The 9,059-nt window shown below is 35.6% G+C and overlaps 1 pseudogene; it reads left to right on the plus strand.

Moving 5' to 3' along the window:
* The first annotated feature begins 6,867 nt into the window (after nt 1-6,867).
* Nucleotides 6,868-8,742, plus strand: LOC108587049 (annotated as a pseudogene).
* The last annotated feature ends 317 nt before the right edge of the window (nt 8,743-9,059 follow it).

Here is a 9,059-nt window from a genome sequence, read left to right on the forward strand (position 1 = left end):
AGGCTCTACTCTGTACTCTTCTTACTGCTAATCCCATCTTGGATGGGAAAAGAAGTTGTCTTTCCATCTTTCATCCTTCTCTTTGTCTAGAAAGACACAATTTTCAATATTCAGAATATACTCTTTTGTTTTTCCTCATAATCACTTGAGAGTAATAGTTAAAAATAAACTCATCCAGGTTTCAAGGTTTACCACTCTGATGTGTTAGACCTTAGTGGATAGAGTTCCCCACTGCCTTTAAAGAGAGTATTTGAAGGCTTCATTGGGCTCCCATTGATTTCCTATAGCAGAAAATTCTCCTTCCTTTCCCTGATACAATAAAATATAAATATTTGGTCTTTACCCCTGGTCTCTGGCACAGAGCTCCTAAAAATCCTTGGAATTTATTAGGTTGGTGCAAAAGTAATAATGGTTTTGGCCATTAAAAGTAATGCTACTTTTTGTATACTAATGAGATGACTTCTGGGCTTCAGGATAAAGGATTGTGGTCAGAAAAACCAAGTACTCATTAGAGGTTTGGACGTCCAGTCCCACTTTCTGACCACCAGGGAGGGGAAAGTGGTTGGAGATTGAGTTCAATCACCAATTGCCAATGATTTAGTCAACCATGAGTATGTAATGGGACCTCCATAAAAAAAATCTCAAAATGATAGGACTCAGGTAGTTTCCGGGTTGGTGAACACACCGACGTGCTGGGAATGTGGTGTGCTCAGAAGACGGCATGGAAGTTCTGTGCCACTCCCACCCTCATAATATGTCACATGCATTGCTGCCATTTGGCTGTCCCTGAGCTGTTTCCTTTATAATAAACATGTTAACTTTAGTAATGCAATTTCCTGAGTTCTGTGAGTCATTCTAGTTAATTATGAAACTTGAGAAGGAAGTCATGCGAACCCTCAAATTTATAGCTGGTTGGTCAAAAATGCAGATGGCCCCTGGGACTTGCAACTTATGTCTCAAGTGGGGGCAGTTTTGTGAGATTGAGTCTTAACTTGTGAGGTCTGAGCTAACTCTGGATAGTTAGTGTCAGAATCAAATTGAATTGTTGGAAACCCTATTCATAGTGAAGAATTGGAGCATTGGTTGTTGCTATGGAAAAAGTATATATACCGGCTGCCTTTACTTTTAGAGCATAGCATATGCATCTTATACCCCATTCTTTGTTATTGCAGCTTTAAGATGCAATCAAGATAGAAAAATGTGTACAGAAAATAAACATTTGGCATCCTTGAGAGTTTCTAGGCTGCATGGGAACTACATCGGTAGACCACAGCCTGGTACACTGGATATTTTGTCAACAACATAAAAGATCAAGTGCTACTTTTATCTGGACTTTTATATTTTATATCTAGATGTCTGCATGACCCAAAACACCATCAGTTTTGTGCAGGAAGTGCTGAATATGAACCCATTCTTTTCCTAACAATGTTTTAAGGGTTGCTTTAGTGAGTGATAAGCCTGACATTTGGAGGTGACATGCTACTGTCTTTAAAGGGCTGTGAAGAGGAATAGCTTGGAATTATTTGGTAACACAAATATTACTGATTCATAAATAAAAATAAGGACACGTTAATATCAAAGCCATAGTTTTGTTGGCTCACAATGTTAACTGTTGACCAGGGCCTCTAATCCTCAGCAAATATCTACTCTCCTCCAAGTCCTCAGTTGAATTCCCAGCGCTGTGGAGGGTTTTTGTGTTTCTTTGCTGGGCACTATTATCATTCTTCAGTGCTCTTCTTCTGAAAACCATGGTTTCTCTTGGTGTTCCACAATGCTCCACATATTAACAGTTCCCTGCAGGGTGTCAACTTTGATTGTCACAGCAGGTATATCTACTGCTCTGTTAATTGGCTACTCTGTGTAATACCTTCTCCAACCTTTTCACTGAATCCATTGAACACCTAAGTCATCAAAGCTGTATTCTGTTCCATGGCAGAGCTAGAAAGAGTCAATCATTCCTTTTATACTGTAATATAATTTCATGACTGATGAAGGATAAACGCTTCGTTGCAATGTATTCCAAGGCTTAATCAAACAGCACTCAGTATGCTTACTTAACAGTCACCTCTTCTCAAAGATCTGGTTATGCAATGTCAAGGACAGAAAAAAGAAAACACATTTCAAAACTTGCCAATCAGCCGGCTTAAAAGTACTCTTTGTACCTCCTGAAGATCAGTACGTAATTTCTACATCAATTTCATGACATCTAGCTATTTTTTACCTTAGAGTTAATTCTTTCATAGAGAAGTCTGGTTCCCTGCAAACAGACAGTAACTCACCGTAGTGGTTTGTCAAGCACTGTAAGATGAGGATAAACCTCCAGAATGAGACAGAACTTGAAATTTGTTGCAATGAGTCTCTAGCTTTTAAAAAACAGAAATCCCTGGGAACTTACTTTAATAATTCACTGGATGGTTACTGCCTACTCTGGATTTAATGTAACTTAACCTAAAACTTCCTGAAATAAGCATACTATTCAAAGTTAAGGTAGTAGGCTGTAAGCACAGAAAGATTACTTTCATGTATAATGCTACATCAAGTGATTTGTATCTGTGATTTCTTGAAAAAACAAAAAGAAAACAAAACAAAAAGCAGAAAACTTTTCTTCTGACAATGCATTTCATTTCGGGAACATCTAAACCGTATTTGCTAAAGACAAGTAGTATGAAGAGTCCAGCTCTTTGCTAAGATTTCTAGTTTGATTTCTTTCCCCGAATGTTCCAGTCTTAGTTCACCTTTATTTTGGTCCTTAGGCTTTGGAGAAGAAACATACCAAGGTCACTGTGATCGTTATTCTCTTATGTACCACCAATGTTTATTTTTAATTTGTGACTGGTAAATAAAGCTTTAATAGGATTTTAATGGCATGTTGGACACACTTCAGTGTCCAGAGATGTGGCATCATATTCAGGAATGTCATTATCTAGATTAATTATCAATGGCGGAGAGATATCATTAGTGCAATGTAAAAATGAGAGAGGTTGTAAACGAAATTTTCTAGGCAGAGAAGCCAGAGAAAAACCACATCTGAATTGCAACTATTTAGTATTTCTAAAATCTTTTCTTATTTTATTTATTTATTTATTTATTTATTTATTTATTTATTTATTTATTGTGATGTGGGAATTTTTGTTGTTGAGAATCTGCCTAAAATAATTCTGGAAAGGGACTTTAATTAGCTTAATTTCTAAGGTCAATTTATTCTCCTTAAAAGACTAGACATGTGTCTAGGTTTCTAGTCTTTAAGAGGAACAAAGAACACAATCTTCTCAGTACTTACTTTCTTTTCTGAATTTTATTGTGCTCACACAAAGAAAGGTTAAAGTGTATTATGGCATGGTCTTTGAGTAATTGACAAAATCTACTCACAGCTTGATCTAATTTTAACATCTGCAGTAAGTAACTAAAAATGATCCAGGAGAAAGCTATCTTTAAAGAGAAAATATTTTATCCCTCTGTCAAGGGGTCTCCATACTCTATAATACCTAACCATCATGTATGCGATACATATTGTGTTTAATTATGCATGTTTGCTTTTAAATATTATAATTAACATGTATATGTTTATGACATCTGCACAGGATAATATACTACCAGATTAGTGGAAAATAGTTTAGACATTTAGAGAAGAATTAACGTTATTATGTTTATTTTCGGGGCTGAATACAAACATATCTATTTGATTTTGTCAAATCTAAATGCCTGGATTATAAAATACATCATTATTTTATGTGCCACATTGGAAAGAAAAAATGTCTACACTGTAACTTTTAGTTTTAGCATTAATCTATAGGATAATGCAATCTCTTTGAAGACATTTTAAATGACAATTACACTCAGCATCTGTAGTTTTAACAATGTAGATAACTCAGTTGAAGGAATGACATTGAGGGTAGCTATGATCAAGTTTAATTACTGGCAGAAAATGACAAGTATGTCACCCTTGTTGTCTGAATCACAGTGATTATAAGATGAATCATGATTTCAGTGATATAAAAATGCAAAATAATAGACCTTATAATTTTAGTGTTTTAAATCCTAGCTTCAGCCCCGCTATCCTTTTTGCTTGAACAAGCTACTTTAGATTTTTTTTTTGAAGTTACTTATTTTATTCTGAAAATGGACATGACATAACAAGGGTACCTACCGTGTCATACTGTTGTGAAATTGGATGAAAGTCATCCTCAGAAGCAGATGGTAAAACTCCTTCTTCAATCTGTGTATGTGCTCAATAAATGCTGACTTTTAGCAGCAGTAGCAGCAGCAGCTGCTGCTACAGCCAAGTACTATACAGAGTTACTGTGCCTAGGTTACAAGTGTGTTCTGCAAATTTACCAACTGGTGAGCTTGGAAAAATTGTTTAACCTTACTGAGTTCAATGATGTTATTTCCTAATAATATATGAGGATGAAAATTCCCTTATATGATTTAATAAAAATCTGTGCCTGATAAAGCAGTTGTGCTACTTTGCAGTTTTATTGCTAACTGGAAAATGTTCCTCTTACATAACATATCCATCTGGAATGCTGCTTGTGATGTAGAGAATTGCCAGACTTAAAAATCCATATAAAATGATCTGGCCTTTAGTTAATGACTCTGGACATCTTAAAGACAAAGAATTACACATAAACTTTTGAATCTTTTTTACTTCACTGTGCAATTTATGTGGCATTCAAGCATAGAGCAGTGGTTGCAAATAAATATATAATTTATATTTGCTTCTATATACTTCACTTTCTTTAACGGCCAGTGGTAGTGGTAGCATAGAAAGAATAATAAACTCACATGAATTATTTTTAAAATTTATATAATAAATAAAAATTATTGGGTAAGACAAAGTATACTTGGATAATACATCATAAAAAATCATATTGGATTATGCAGTTAAAATGGAAGAGCATTTTATAAAGAGTTTCTTTTTTGGTAGTTTGTGTAGTTTGTGATAAAGTGTCCCTGAAAAATTCACTGTTTTAAGTTCAAGGCTATAGACCACATAATACAGTACCAAGAAAATTAAATGTGTGTCCAACTAGCAAAATGCTTTAAGTGAGTTTGAAGCCCTCTAGAGAACACATCAGTCAACAATATGCCATTAACTTAGCTCGAGTTGTGTGCCTCAGCCCCGTATAAGAAAGAATTACTGGGGATCCCAAGCTTAAGAAATGCTTGGCCAGGCGCGGTGGCTCAAGCCTGTAATCCCAGCACTTTGGGAGGCCGAGATGGGCGGATCACGAGGTCACAAGATCAAGACCATCCTGGCTAACACGGTGAAACCCCGTCTCTACTAAAAAATACCAAAAAAAAACAAAAATAGAAAAAAAACCAAAAACTAGCTGGGCGAGGTGGTGGGCGCCTGTAGTCCCAGCTACTCAGGAGGCTGAGGCAGGAGAATGGCGTGAACCCGGGAGGCGGAGCTTGCAGTGAGCTGAGAGGAGGCCACTGCACTCTAGCCTGGGCGACAGAGCGAGACTCCGTCTCCAAAAAAAAAGAAAGAAATGCTTTAATTTGGTAACACAGCAGATCTATTATGTTTATGAGACAACCTCATTTAACAGAGTCTGTTTTGAATATAATTAGTCCTAAAATGTAAGTAAAATTGATACTTGATTTGTTCCATCATCATTGAGCTTGAGTTTCCGAAAATTCTTGATATTCTGAAATTGTGAAGAAATTATTTGCTAAAATATAATTTTTTGAGAATTCTTTAGATGTTGACAGACCTTCATAAAAGACTTTGAACACAAAAAGGACTTGCACATAATTTCTATTTTTGTGAAATAACAATTATTGTCAACTTAAGTATTCTCATGTGTATCTTCAGGATTTTATTTTAATTCCCATTGCACTAATGAGAACATCAAAGGTCAGAAAAGATAAATAAATTGCCCTAAATCCAAAAGCTAGTATGTGGTGAATCTGACAGTTGAACTGAGTAAGTTTTCTCCAAGGCCTTTATGTCCATCATGACATTTAGATCTGATATGAAGGAAAGCTATCTGACAACAGAATTAGAAACCTCTGGTTTGCTAGCTCTAGATTTTCTAGTACTGGTAAGAAAAGTTAGGTTTGGGGTCTGTCAAGTGTTCTCACCTACTATGTAGGACTGCTGGATTTAACAAGTAAAAATAGAGAACATTCAGTTAAATGCAAATTTTAGATAAGCAATTAAGTATTTTAGTACAAATATGTCTCAAATATTTCATTCAGCATACTCATACTAAAAATATATTCCTGACTTTTCTGAAGTTCAAAATTAACTTGGAGTCCTATATTTTATCTGGCAACCCTATTATGTAGAATAAGGGGACATAAAGCATCAGAAGACAGATTTTCCTTTTCTTTCAATAATTTAAAGTAATAGTTTAAAAGAGACAGAAACACAAACACATGAACCATTTTAAGGTAATATTGCTCACCGAAGTGGGTTGGTGTGACTCACAAAAGTTTTCTTCCCCTACCTCCCATCTTCTTTTCGTTACAGATGCATTTTACAAATCTGGTACATATGCTTTCTTAGTGAAAAGTAGGACGATCACTATCTTCCATTGTCTACTTTGTTGATTAAAAAAATATGAAGAGATTCAAAAGATGTTTAAAAGAGTTCTGTCAGAATTTCCCTGCAGTTTAAAAAGATCAAAGATTACTCTGAAAGAATAATAGGCATAAAATTCAGAAAGGCAGAGGGATTGTCTCCAAAGCCAGATTCAGCAGCTATCAGGCAGCATGTGCTCTGAATGGAGGAATTTAAGAACCAATATACATATATCTAACACAATTGAAAGATTTCCTGGAGAAGGTATGCTAAACAGAACTTTAAACAAATTCTATTACGCAAAAAAAAAAAAAAAAAAAAAGGTCTTTATATCATATCTTATGAAAACGCCCTAGTTCATGTTCTCAAATTAGTGACAGGTGGACTGGTGTTTATCTGCGTATATCTGGTAAACTTTAGACCATTTGTCTATACAGCTTCATATGAACATTGGTGTACGGATTTGCAGTCAGCCAGGAGAGATTATGCATTATTCTCAAGGCAAGGACATCGCTCTCCTTCCATTAATAGAAACTGCTGTACAATGAGGGACAAACATATTTCAGAGTGGGAGATATCTGAAAGTTTTAGAGGAATGTTAGTTTTAACAAATATGGGTTTGGCTCCTGAGAAGTATGAAACAGGGAGTAATAAATAGGTAAAGGAAAAAGTACAATTTGGAACAGCATTTAAAATACTCATTATAAAGGCACAAATAATAAAAAGTAGCATTTTGCATAGTGCATGAAAGTTTTAAATCACTCTATTTAAAATGTTAACACTTTAGTAAATCATCTGCACCAATGAGGATATGTTATGCATCAGTAACTCCAAACCACAGTTACTTAATAGAGAAAAGGATTATTTCTCACTGTTGTCTAATGTGGGTTTTTAAGTTTTCTTCTCATCACAGTCACTTGGGTATCTAGACTGATAGAGCAGCCACCATCTTGATTCTGGTCAGTTGCCATGCAAAAACGAAAAGTATTCTGGATATTCTAGCACTGCTAATTCTATGCTTGCTCACACTCAATCGTTTATCTTCAAATTTATTGGACAGAACTAGTATCAAAGCCCAATGAAATCACAAGGAGGCAAGACAGTACAAACTCACCGTGATTCTAGAATTTGGAAAGTTTAAATATTTTGCTAACAGTAATAAGAGCATTTATAGTAACCATCATTATTTCCTTTATTTTAATATCAACAAATGTCAAATAGTTTAGGTGATAAGCTCAGAAGTGCTTTCAACAATAGGTGGAGCTAATCGATGAAACCAGTGAGAACCAAGAGTAGTCTGCATTGGATTTAAGACTACAGCTACATATTTAAGGAGACGTGTAGCATGCAACATTAAAGTGACTAAAAATTGGCAAAACTGAGTCCTGTTTGTCAAAAACACATATTATGATCATGTTATGCCAGCAACTATCTGCAGCTTGAATGAAGCAGCAGTGAACACAACAGACACAGCCAGTGCTCTGTGGGATTTAGTCTTGCAATGCTAAAATATTACTTTCAATCACTGACAAATATGCTGTAAAGACAGAATCTATAGAATCTAAGTAATATAGATGCAAAATAATCCTCAAATGTGGAAAAAAGAGTAAATGAAGCATGCTAGTGTCTTGGCAACATCAAAAGAATGAAGCAACCTGAATCTAAAAATAGAAAAGACAGAGTTAGCCTTTCCTTTCGGCCGGAACAGCCATCTTCCAGTAATTCGCCAAAATGACAAACACAAAGGGAAAGAGGAGATGCACCTGATATATGTTCTCTAGGCCTTTTAGAAAACATGAAGTTGTTCCTTTGGTCACGTATATGCGAATTTATAAGAAAGGTGATATCGTAGACATCAAGGGAATGGGTACTGTTCAAAAAGGAATGCCCCACAAGTGTTACCATGGCAAAACTGGAAGAGTCTACAATGTTCCTCAGCATGCTGTTGGCATTGTTGTAAACCAACAAGTTAAGGGCAAGATTCTTGCCAAGAGAATTAATGTGCGTATTGAGCACATTAAGTACTCTAAGAGCCGAGATAGCTTCCTGAAATGAGTGAAGGAAAATGATAAGAAAAGGAAGCCAAAGAGAAAGGTACCTGGGTTCAACTGAAACGCCAGCCTGCTCCACCCAGAGAAGCACACTTTGTGAGAACCAATTGGAAGGAGCCTGAGCTGCTGGAACCTATTCCCTATGAATTCATGGCATAATAGGTGTTAAAAAAAATAAAATAAAAGACCTCTGGGCTGAAAAAAAAAGAAAAGAAAAGAAAAGAAAAGGCAGAGTTAAAATAAAATAATTTCTTGAGTATTTTTTCATCCAAACGTTAGCACGAATGATACTCATTTAAATATGTTTAAGTGATTCACTGTGTCTCAGTTGTAAAAAGCAACACTTACTGAGTCAGCAAAATTCAATACTGTACATCACCTCTGGACAGAAGGTTGTTTTGTGTAAGCTTACTCCCCAATTAAAAGCAGTTGCTGAAAAATAAAACATGAGCACGTGGAAGTGAATACATTTGTGG

This window comes from Papio anubis, chromosome 7 (assembly GCF_008728515.1).
Source record: "Papio anubis isolate 15944 chromosome 7, Panubis1.0, whole genome shotgun sequence".
Classification (NCBI taxonomy): Eukaryota; Metazoa; Chordata; class Mammalia; order Primates; family Cercopithecidae; genus Papio; species Papio anubis.